The sequence below is a fragment of the Dendrobium catenatum genome, unplaced genomic scaffold, assembly GCF_001605985.2.
Source record: "Dendrobium catenatum unplaced genomic scaffold, ASM160598v2 fragScaff_scaffold_621, whole genome shotgun sequence".
Taxonomy (NCBI): domain Eukaryota; kingdom Viridiplantae; phylum Streptophyta; class Magnoliopsida; order Asparagales; family Orchidaceae; genus Dendrobium; species Dendrobium catenatum.
Window position 1 is genome coordinate 29588785 of NW_021319083.1, and position 13043 is coordinate 29601827.

Genomic DNA, 13043 nt, shown 5'->3' on the forward strand with positions numbered 1-13043 from the left:
CTACCAATCACCCCCCCCCCTCTTCGTAGCCTTGGGACACTCACTTAGGCTTAATAACCTAATTACTAGACTCAACAATCATCTCTTTCATATATACAACTATTCATGCATCATTAGCATACGAGTAGATTTTCAGTTTTTATAAACACCTCTTATTGTATTTGATTTAAATTCTTTAACCATTCTTTGATTCTTAGGATAGAGCCTTCTTAAATCTTACATTCATCAACAATTTTTATGATTAGGATTATTAGCTGGTATCCCACTCTAGGTAAGTGGTAAGTCCATAATGTATACACCCTCTCTCTACACATTCTTTCTTCTAAATAAAAAAATCAAAATCATTCAAATTCAATTTTAAGTCTATAATAATCAAAAGCCTGATAATGAAAATTTAAATTAGCCCAAGTATTTAATTAAATTTGTATATAATTTTGAAATTGATTAGCCTTCATTTAAATCCAGAGTATTCTCTTAGGGGATGTAATTAATTATAGGGGCTTGCCCCTATAGGAAGTCTAGGTCCCAGAATAATCTAAACCCAACCTTAGTTTCATTTGTAAGGTAGGGGAAAGAACTTTGAACATAGATTATGCTTTACCTATATTTTAAACTTAATCTCCATAATCAAAGGATAGATAGATAATTTATCTGCTTTCACAGGCAGGTCAAATATCTTCTATATTTGATTACGAAAATAAATTCATAATTCATTAGTCTAATCAGGTCAATAGGTTAATATGCTTGTTATCGTTCGGGATGATTTGTATATTCCCTATGTTGCACCTGATTAGAAGAATGAATTATAGCCTTCTTTCTTTTAGATCAATAGAAAGACATTAGTCTGCCCCTCAGGGCGGTATAATGTCCGACTATATGGATTTGATTGAAAGAAAATATTAAAATATATATAAAGTAAATCACATGGGAATAAAGAGCATCTTCAAAAAAAATTTCCCACACTCACTTATTATGGAAGAAGGATATTTATCAAAAAGGGTTCTCAGATTCATCATACTAAAATACCCCCAAAAAGGAGATTTACCGAACAATCACATGTATGGGAGTTTAATCCGACAATAATGGCAATGAGAAAATATATGAAGTTGAAGATTATGATGATCAACCTATAGAAGCCAAGCCCGAACTAAAAAAAATTAGAAGATGGTGAACAGACAACTAATAAAGATAAGCTAAAAGAAGTCAACTTAGGAACTTAGGAGGACCCTCACCCAACCTTAATTAGCACCCTTCTATCGGAAGACCAAGTGGAATAAATAACATAACTCTTCTTTGAATTCAGGGACTACTTTCCCTGAACATAAATTGAGATGCCTGGCTTATCCCCCGATATAGCAGATCACTGATTGACCATCAAACCAGATGCGATACCCATCAAATAAGTTCCAATGAGAATAAAGTTGGAGATTTAAGAATAGGTGATTGCAGAGAAAAGAAAGCTTACAGAAGCAGGCTTCATACAAGAGGAAAAATATGTCGATTGGATCTACAATATTGTCACTGTCAAGAAGAAGAATGGTATGCTCTATATCTGTATTGATTATAGGGACATCAATAAGGCGTGTCAAAAAGATGATTTGTTGTTCGCTATATCAGTACTCCTAGTTAATAATTCATACAACTATAATATATTCTCATTTATAGATGAATCATCGGGGTACAATAAAATCAAAATGGTGCCTGAAGATTAGATACATATATAATTCAAAACACCTATCGGCATATTCTGCTACACGATCATGGCCTTTAGCCTGAAGAACACTATTTTCATATATCAGCGAGAGATGAATCATATTTTTTATGTGATGAAACATTAGAAGGTTGAGTGTTATGTAGACGACATGGTCGTTAAGATTATAAATCATAATGATCACTTAAATGACCTAAGAATCATATTTGAGAGGATCACAAAGTCTAGTCTTAAGATGAACCCTTTTAAATGCGCATTTGGTGTCTTTTCTGAAAGATTCTTGGGGTATGTCATTCGACACCGAGGTATTAAAATTGACCCATAAAAAAATTAAGGTTAACATGGAGATGCCACCTCCCAGAAATCCCCATTAACTTTGTTATAAGAATAACTGGCTTTCATTTGGTGATTAATATCAAATCTATCATGTAGGTGCCAACCATTCTCCAAATTGATGAAGAAAGATGTTCTCCTCAAGTGGGACAAAGAGTGCAAGGAAGTATTCGACAATATCAAAAATACTTGTTAAATCTGCCCATTCATGCATCGCCAATTTTTGGCTAAACCTCTTATACTGTAGATAACAGCATCAGAAGAGTCCCTTGGAGTATTACTGGCCCAACATAATGATGAAGGCAAATATAATGCACTCTACTACATTAGTCGAAGATCAATTGGACCAGAAGTGCAGTATTCTCCAATTTAGAAGCATTATCTAGTGTTGATTTTTGCAGTCCAGAAACTCATCAATTACATGCTCTCTCATAAAATTACATTGAAATCAAACATTTATACGCTTAAGTTTTTATGATAATATAAGAGTTAATAAGTCATCTAGCCAGGTAGATAGTAATATTATTGTAGTTTAATATATCATACATGCCAAAAAAGGTAATAAAAGGACAAGCCTTAGCATATTTTCTCGCTACACATCATATTCCAACAGATTCCCTACATAATGATGATTTGCCTGATGAGCAAATCATGCAGATTGATGAGAATAAAAATTGTCATTTTGGGAGATGTACTTTGATGGGGCGTCATCGATTAAACCTATTTGACCTCTAAATCTCGCAAGAACTCGAGCTCACTTCGATCTCATTTTCTTATCACCTAAGGGAGACATAATAAGATTTTTGTTCAATTTAAATGAGTCTCAAACAAATAATGAAGCTGAGTATGAAGCTCTAATAATATGACTATAAATTAAAATTAATGTCAAAATCTAAAATCTTCAAATCTTCGGCATATTGCAGCTTATGATAAATCAATTTTTAGGAATTTATAAGAATTACAAACTTAAACTAGCCCATTACCACCGATGAGCTCTCAAGCTTCTGAAATAAGTGCAAATTGTTAGAATAGCTCAAGGCAGATTATTTGGCAAAATTAGACAAGGATGTGATGAATATGAATGAAGAAGAAACTATACCAATTATGATTCACAGTTGTCGGGTTATAGAGTCAGTAATCTTATAATTCCCACAGGAAAAGGGAATATCATATTCAAGCCACCAAGATGTAACCCCGGTTGATCCTCAAAATCCCCAGCATATCACTATTAAAAATTTACTAAAGGAATGCCATGTATTCAAGAGTCATAAAACAAGTAGATGCTCAGAGTCATGGTTACATTGCTTTTTTTAAAATGGAAAATCAACATAGGGGCCTACGTGTTAATATAAGAAAAAAATTACATAGTCCTTAAAGGGCCTTCAAGCTCACTAATGCTCAGAAGAGCTACAAAAATTAGGTAAAACAATCCTAAGGGCTCGATGTCTCTACCAAGAAAAATTATATATAAGCCTAGTTACAATCTTTGGTGCACAAGAAAGATCACCCAAAAAGAAGGAAATCACCAAAAATAAGCATTTAGCACCAGCTTCCCATCCAAAATTGCATCACCATGATTACCTGCACTAATAAAATTCTATTAAAAAAGGTGAAGACCAAAATAGAAGAAGAACAAATAATCACAAATGGTAGCACATTGATAGATCAAATAAACATTCATAATACATAAAAAAGGAAGCAGCAATAAGTAGTAACAAGAACCAATACAGTATTAGCTAGGTCACTAAACAAGACATCAACAACCCCATAATCTAACTAAGCAAAGTCATAAAGAGCGCTAGAAGAAACCCAATACCTATTCTCCTCCATCATAGAAAAGATAACCCTACCAACATGAAACCAACAGTAATAATAATAGAACTAAAGCAAATAAGTAGTAGAAAGAAAGGTCAGAATACCCAACCAGGAAATATAATTAGAAAAATAGTAGGGAGATAAAAAATAATCCACCTGGTAGCCTAGGAAAGAGGCACCCTATAGAGTAAACCCAAGAAGAATAAACCAGCTGGGAACTAATACCAGCATCACTCCAAAGTAAAACCAATATAGGATGCCAAAGGTCAAAATATAATACACCTTACCGACACCCATAATCCAAGCCGAGTAATGCCAAACAAAGATCGCAGCATACGCTAAAAATTGCCCATCCAAAGAGAACAAACAAACAACCCATAAAAAGCCTTACCAACCTCCAGCTGGCTAACTAAGATAAGCTAAGGAAAAGCCTCCATGCTTAATCCCCAAGCAATAATAGAGCCCTAAAATAATTATGGAAAAGTCTACAGATAAATAAGTGTTATAAATCTAAGTTCATGGATTAGACTTTTTATGATAGCAAACATTTATAAGTTTCTACGACTGCATTGCCTACTAACTTTTCAGGTCCGCATGATTGAATGCAACTCAAGTCAGCTCAAGATTAGGTAGATTTAGATTAAGTCAGTCAGTAATGTTTTTTCTTTTTATTGAGTTAATTATAAAAGTGGTTCCTAATGCTAAGTAACCTTACACACACACACTTGAGGGGTTTTCTGAGTTTTTTTTGTTTTGAGTACATCGGCCTGGACGATGTTCATATCAGCCAGGATGATCTGACTAAAAATAGAAACCCTGATTAGGGCATCCTTGTTAAGCAGCCATCATTAAGCAAATCATCCTAAACGATCCTGGTATCGGCCAGGATGATAGGCTCAAATCAGAAAAATCAGCCGCCATGATCAATTTAGCTATTCTTTATTTTAGTGCATCAACCCGAACGATCTCAGTATTGTCTTGGACATTACTGCATAATTATGCCTAAATTAATCTGCTAATTATAGAAAGCAATTAAGGCTTATTGATACAAACACATCGGCCGGGCCGATCACAGGATCGGCTGGTATGATGTCCTGGATGATTGACATCGGACAACATCTATTCCGGGCGATGTTCAGGATGATTGTACTCATATTTGAACTAATAGGCCAGGACGGTATTGTATCGGCCTGGACGATGTAACCGATTTTCTTCTATTCATCCCAAATTATCCCAGTTGATTGAGCTTACTTTGTACTGATCAGCCAGGATGATATCCTATCGTCCATGATGATAATGTCGGTTCTTGAATTTCTATTTAAAGGACCCAAATTTTCTCATGCAGTGAGACCTTTAGCAGTTGTCTTGACCTGAGAGAGACAAGAGGAGAGGGAGAGAGAGGGAGAGAGAGGGAGGAACTTGTGAGGGGGAGTTTGTGAGAGGAATTCACAAAGGTTTCTCCAAGTAAGGTTCCAAGGCGTCTTCTCCACTCTTCATCCTTCGTCCTTGGGGGTTCAAAGGAGGTAAGCTTCAGCAATTGGTTGAGGATCTCTGCCTACTTCAAGAGGAAGCAAAAGGAGTCAAGGTTCTCTGTCTGCTTCAGGAAGAAGCAAAAGGAGTCGAGGTTCTCTTTCTGCTTAAGGAGAAAGTAAAAGGAGTTGGGTTCTATGCCTACTTCAAGAGGAAGCAAAAGGAGTTGGGTTCTCTGCCTCGCCAGGGTTGTTGGAAAGGAGTTTTAGTGAGTGCTTCTTCAGGCTAACAACAGAAATCGTAATACTGCGAAAAGGTATTCTATTACCCGAACACCTTTGTTTGACAATATCCCTTTTGATTTTTGGAAAACTCGCATGTCTACATTTTTGCAAATAATTGATTATTGCATGTGGATGCTTGTTAAGGATGGTTATAAACCTCCAACTAGAAAATTGAATGGCGGTACTGTTCCACTTCCTTTTACTGAATGGACTTTAGATGATATGGATTTGGCGCAATTAAATGTAAAATGTTTGAATTATTTTTTCTGTGCTTTAAATTGGAAGATTCATGCATGTTTCCACTTGCACAACTGATAAAGAAATTTTGGATAAACTGTGTATCACGAATGAAGGTACTAATGAGGTTAAACAATCCCATTTGAACATTCTCTTGCATGATTATGAACTTTTTCGTATGAAATCTCATGAATCAATTTTTGATATGTGTACGAGATTTACTCAGCTTGTTACTTATTTACATGCCTTGGGAAGAGAACTCACTAATTATGAAAAAGTCAACAAAATTTTGAGATGCTTGATTTCCTCTTTTGAAGCTAAAATCATTGTAATTTCTGAATCCAAAGATTTAAATGCTTATTCTATTGATAATTTACTTGGATCACTCATTGCTTACGAGCAAGGAGTGAATCAAAGAAATTTGGATGTAGGTGAGAAAAAGAAGGAGAAAATCATAGCACTGAAGGCCAATGAAACAAATTCAAATTCTTCCGGGTTTGAAATCGATGAAGTTGCCTTCATCACTAGGAAATTCAAAAACTTTCTACAGAAGAATCACAAGCATCATCAGAATTGGAGAAAAGGTAAGGATAACAAAAAGTTTAAAGGTTCTTATGATGTTGTTTATTTTGAATGCAGGAAGCCTGGACATGTTAGAGCTGATTGTCCTACACTTTAGGATCACTCAAGAAAAGAAAAAAATGAGGAGAAATCTAAGTTCAGAAAGGATAAGAAGCGAGCCCAAAAAGCTTTCTAGTCAGATTCTGCATCTGACTCATCTGAAACTGAACCTGAAGAGGAGACAATAAACTTGTGCTTAATGGCTGATAATTTTGAACAATCTGACCTGAAAGAAGTATGCCAACCAACCTATGACCAATTGCTTGAAATATGTGAGAAAATTCATGCATCATATAAAAAACTTAAGAAAACTCACGCTAGATTGAAATTGGAGTTTTTGAATTTACAAAAAGGGCATGAAATTTTGAGTAAAGATCACTTTCAAATTGATGGTAATCACATGTATCTACTTGATGAATTTGATGATTTAAATAAAAAGCATTATGAATTAATAATTGAGCATGATTCTTTGAAAGCTTCCTACACCTAGCTTGAATCTGATTTTAAAGCTTATACTAAAGAATATGAGCATAAAAAGCACTTTTTGGAGATTGATTTAGCTAATGCTCACTTGAGGTTTAAAGCTGAATTTGATGCACGTAAGAAAAATTGGATGACACCCACATTTGATCTAAAGCCAATAACTATGAAGAAGTATTATAACCCGAACACATTAAGAAATCCTTTTCTTGGAGTTAGATATTTTTCATGTGGCATGTTAGGAAACATAGTACATACTTGCACCATTCATCGTAGTACACATTGGGTATGGAGACCCAAATTACATAATTCACTGCATCACATTCTTCTTTCCATAAGAAGGAATCCAAACCTGTTTGGGTTCCTAAATTTGATATTTGATGATTTTGCAGATGTGCTCTCACCAAAGACCTCGTGAGAGTATATGGTATTTGGACTACGGAGGCTCACGACTCTTAATTGCTTATTTTTGCTGCTTAATTAAATATGAGTTACATTATTTTATGATCAATTGCTTATTGTTAACTTCTTTTCTTTCCTTTTTATTTAGTTGATTTCTTTCTCTGCTTTTTTGCCATTATTACTTTTCTTGATTTAGCACAGTTCTTTTTGGATCATCGCTGAATTAATATTTTCTCATTGTTTTTATTTTGTTTTGAGATTTATAGTCAATGTTTTAACATCTCTAAATCAGTTAAAGGGAGAAACACCGTTGATGGTTTCCCTCCCTCTAACCTCTTTTAGTGTTATAATTTTCTTTTCTAAAGAAAAGTCTATCTCAAATTAACAACTGGTTTTTGAAATTAAGATCTTTTCTATCTGGCTACAATAATTTACCTTATATTTATAATATTCAACATTTTTTATATATCTTTCAAGTTAATTAAAATCTTGCTATTGCATTTATCATATAATTACTAAAGTCTGCTTTGTGGTCTATTCTTTCTTATATTAGAGTGTGAGTTTCTCTTCTCTAATATCTAGAAGATCTACTCGCAACTAAAAATATTTGAAAAGTTTTTAAAAAGGGATCTAGCTTGCAAGAACAAAAAATAAAAAGGCCAATGACGCAAAATTAAAAAATATACACAAAAAGTGTATCAAAAATTAAAAGATGCGTCAAGAGCGCCATTCAAATTGACAAGAGGCATAAAATGAGCCCACAAAAGACACGCTTACCCTCTTTCAAACTTTTAAAATTTTAGAAGAATTCATGGGTTACTTGATATTTTTAAAGGCTTGATTTCAAATTTCATGATTGAGACAAATTGCTTTGGTATATTATTCTATAAGATAATTTCTTTGGAGCAAGTTTTGAATGGATCTTTTTTTTTCCAATTAGTTTGTTCTGAGTTAGGTCTTTTATTTTCAAAAGATAATTTTACCCTAAAAGAAGTCCGAGCTAGGAGTAACAAAATCAGAAATTCTACCATTTTCAGATTTTAACTTTGTTAACTCATTGATCTTACAAATCTTTAAAAATTAATTATTTGGAGCATTTATCATATGCATGCCTTACTAATTAAAAAAAAAACTTGTTTCATTGCTAGTTTTTATGCCTTTTTCGTATTTTTTCGTTGTTGTTCTTAGTTGATTTTATTGTTTTTGGGCCTTCACTGATCATCTCCATCCTTCCTCTGAAGTTCAAAATTTTGTCACATCGTCCTGGCCGATACCTATATCATCCTCGACGATATGTTCTTTTTCATCAAAAACTCTATCTACTGAATATTTTGACTTTTCTTCTCTCATTGTCCTGGATGGTATGATCATCCTTTGGTACAATCAGCTTGATTGCCTTGGTCGATACATTTTTTTTATCCTGGATGATGCATTTATTGGTTATCATTGCGTCTGATACACCTGTTCGTCATGGACGATACACGTGTCAGGATATTTAAAATCTATAATTTTGTCTGGGATGATCCATTTTTGGATAATTGTCATGGATGATCCACTATTTGTCCTGGACGATCCACTGTTCATCCTGGATGATACATGTGGCGCAAGATTTAAAATGTTTTAAATTCAGTCGGTACAATCCATTATCGAGCATCATCCTAGACGATCCACATAATCGGCCTGGACAATTTGCATTTTCAAAGGTAGTCCAGGCGTACTCCTTGGGACGATCGCTGTGTCTAATCGTCCCGGATGATATCTGATTGTCCCAGACGATCAGATCACCTTTTTGACCAATCGTCCTGTACACAATAATTGCACCGGATCATCCTGGATGATCCTGCGATCGGCCTGGACGATTCGACCGATCCTTTAAATTCTGAGCCATCCAGTAAGTTTTCTTCACACCTCTCCTTCCCTTTGGTTTTATACTTCATGATCCTGACTTTTTCTTGCTAATGGCAAGCGGGAAGTGTTCTCCACACACATCTTGAAGCTCCTCGAGGGGAATACTGGACCCTCTCTTTGGGCAAGGAGATGATCAGGCTGCCTACCATCGCTACAAAGAATGCAGCATTTCTCTCTTCTGAATAGTCAATCCAGTCCACCTCTCCTATCCGGTACTCGATCTTTTTTCTCACACCTCTCTATGCTTTATTCTCACCCTTACAGTCCCCTTAAAATCTGAACTTCTTTGTTTTGAATTTTACGCCAACCTTCGCTTCAATTCTTCCTACACTGCTCTCACCTCATATGTGAATCGACGCCCAGTCGAGATCACGTACCAGGATTGTGTGAAACTGTTGCAGCTGTCCACCACTGTGGATAAGCTGCATACCCTCATTTCTGATCCTATTTTTAACTGGGCTACGGCCAAGCACTTTCTTCGCCACAACAATTCCCCCTTTCTTGTTGGAGAGACTAACTCTTTACTTAAATATGCTAGGAAGATCCAACATGACCTTCGCACCTCTGCCACGACCTCCTCCGTCTGAAGATCAGGGTCCCTCCTTTCTTTAGTGTTATTTGTTATGCTATTTTTCTATAGTTTGTTTTTATTATGGTTGTTTTAGTTTCTTTGTTTTGTTTTTCTTATGGTTCTTTTAGTTTCTTCATTTTAGTTCCCTCCTCGACTAAACCTATTTGACCTCTAAATCTCGCAAGAACTCGAGCTGACTTCGGTCTCATTTTCTTATCACCTAAGGGAGACATAATAAGATTTTTGTTCAATTTAATTGAGCCTCAAACAAATAATGAAGCTGAGTATGAAGCTCTAATAGTAGGATTAGAAATTAAAATTAATGTCAAAATCTAAAATCTTTAAATCTTCAGTGTATTGCAGCTTATGATAAATCAATTATTAGGAATTTATAAGAATTGCAAACTTGAACTGGCCCATTACCACCGATGAGCTCTCGAGATGCTTAAACAAGTTCGAATTGTTAGAATAGCTCAAGTTCCTCGAGGTTAGAATGCCAAGGCATATTATTTGGCCAAATTATCCAAGGATGTGATCAATACGAATGAAGAAGAAACTATACCAATTATGATTCACAGTTGTTGGGTTATAAAGTCAATAATCCTATAATTCCCACAGGAAAAGGGAATATCATATTCAAGCCACCAGGACGTAATCCCGGTTGATCCTCAACATCCCAAGCATATCACCATTGAAATTTTACTAAAGGAATGCCATGTAGTCAAGAGTCATAAAACAAGTAGATGCTCAGAGTCATGGTTACATTGCTTTTTTTTAAAGGGAAAATTAACATAGGGGCCTATGTGTTAATATAAGAAAAAAATTACGTAGTCCATAAAGGGCCCTCAAGCTCACTATTGATCAGAAGAGCTGCAAAAATAGGGTAAAAAAATCCTAAGGGCTCGATGTCCCTACTAAGAAAAATTATATATAAGCCTAGGTACAATCTTTGGTGCACAAGAAAGAGCACCCAAAAAGAAGGAAATCACCAAAAATATGCATTTAACTCCAGCTTCCCATCCAAAATAGCATCACCATGATTACCTGCACTAATAAAATTCTATAAAAAAGGGTGAAGACCAAAATAGAAGAAGCACAAATAATCACAAATGGTAGCACATTGATAGATCAAACAAATATTAACAATACATATAAAACGAAAGTAGTAATAAGCAATAACAAGAACCAATACAATATTAGCAAGGCCACTAAACAAGACATCAACAACTCCATAATCTAGCTTAGCAAAGTCATATAGAGCGTTAGAAGAAACCCATTACCTATTCTCCTCTATCTTAGCAAAGATAACCCTACCAATATGAAACCAACAGTAATAACAATAGAACCAAAGCAAAAAAGTAGTAGAAAGAAAGGGTAGATAACCCAACCAGGAAAAGTAATTAGAAAAATAGTAGGGAGATAAAAAATAATCCACCTAGTAGCCCAGGAAAGAGGCACCCTATAGAGTAAACCCAAGAAGAATAAACCAGCTGGGAACTAACACCAGCATCACTCCAAAGTAAAACCAATATAGGATGCCAAAGGTCAAAATATAATACATTTTACCAGCACCCATAATCCAAGCCGTGTAAGGCTAAGCAAAGATCGCAGCATACCATAAAAATTGCCCTTCCAAAGAGAACAGACAAACAACCCATAAAAAGCCTTACCAACCTCCACCTCGCTAACAAAGAAGAGCCTAGGAAACACCTCCATGCTTAATCCCAAAGCAATAATAGAGCACCAAAATCATTAAGGAAAAGACTATAGATAAATAAGTGTTGCAAATCTAAGTTTATGGATTAGACTTTTAATGATAGCAAACATTCATGACTTCTACGACTGCATTGCCTACTAACTTTTCATGTCCACATGATCGAATGCAACTCAAGGCAGCTTAAGATTGGGTAGATTTAGGTTGAGTTAGTCTGTAATGTTTTTCTTTTTCTTTAATTAATTGTAAAAGTGGTTCCAAATACCAAGTAACCTTACACACACACACTTGAGGGGTTTTCTGAGTTTTTCTCTTTTGAGTACATTGGCATGGACGATGTTCATATCAGCCAGGATGATCTGACTAAAAATAGAAACCCTAATTAGGGCATCCTTGTTAAGCAGCCATCACTAAGAAAATCATCTTGGATGATCCTGGTATTAGCCAGGATGATAGGCTCAAATAAAAAAGAATCAGCTGCCATTACCAATTTAGGTATTCTTTATTTTAGTACTTCGGCCCGGATGATCTCAGTATCATCCTGGATGTTGCAGCATAATTATGTCTAAATTAATCTGGTAATTATGATCACAGGATCGCCCAGGACGATATCCTGGATGATTGACATCGGCCAGCATCTATTTCGGGCGATATTCAGGATAATTATACTCGGATTTGAACTAATCGGCCAGGACGATATTGTATCGGCCTGGATAATGTAACCAATTTTCTTTTGATCGTCCCAAATCATCCCAGTTAATTGAGCTTACTTTGTACCTATCATCCTGGACCATTATGTCGATTCTTGAAATTCTATTTAAAGGACCTGAATTTTCTCATGCAGTGAGACCTTTAGATGCTATCTTTACCTGAGAGAGCCAAGAGGAGAGGGAGAGAGAGGAAGAGAGAGGGAGGAACTTGTGAGGGGGATGTTTTGAGAGGGATTTACAAAGGTTTCTCTAAGAAAGGTTCTAAGGCGTCTTCTCCAGTATTCATCCTTTATCCTTCGGGGTTCAAGGGAGGTAAGCTTCAGCAATTGGTCATGGTTCTCTGCCAGCTTCAGGAGGAAGTAAAAAGAGTCAAGGTTCTCTACCTGCTTCAGGAGAAAGAAAAAGGAGTCGAGGTTCTATGCATGCTTTAGGAGGAAGAAAAAGGGATTGGGTTCTCTGCCTGCTTTAGGAGGAAGCAAAAGGAGATGGGTTCTCTAGCTGTTTCAAGAGGAAGCAAAAACAGTTGGGTTCTCTGCCTCACCGGGTTTGGCATAAAGGAGTTTTTGTGAGGGCTTCTCCACCTTACTGTGGGAGGAAAAGGAGAGTCACTTTTGTAGTGCAATACTCGAAGGGCGCCTCTAGGGAGTGGACGTAGGTCAAGTTGACCGAACCACTATAAATCTAGTGTGATCTTTCTTTATTTTGATTTATGCATTTATTTTTTTGTAATTTGATTTCTGTGGTGATTTTAGTTTTAAGTTTTGTTCGTTGATTATAAGAATTTTTT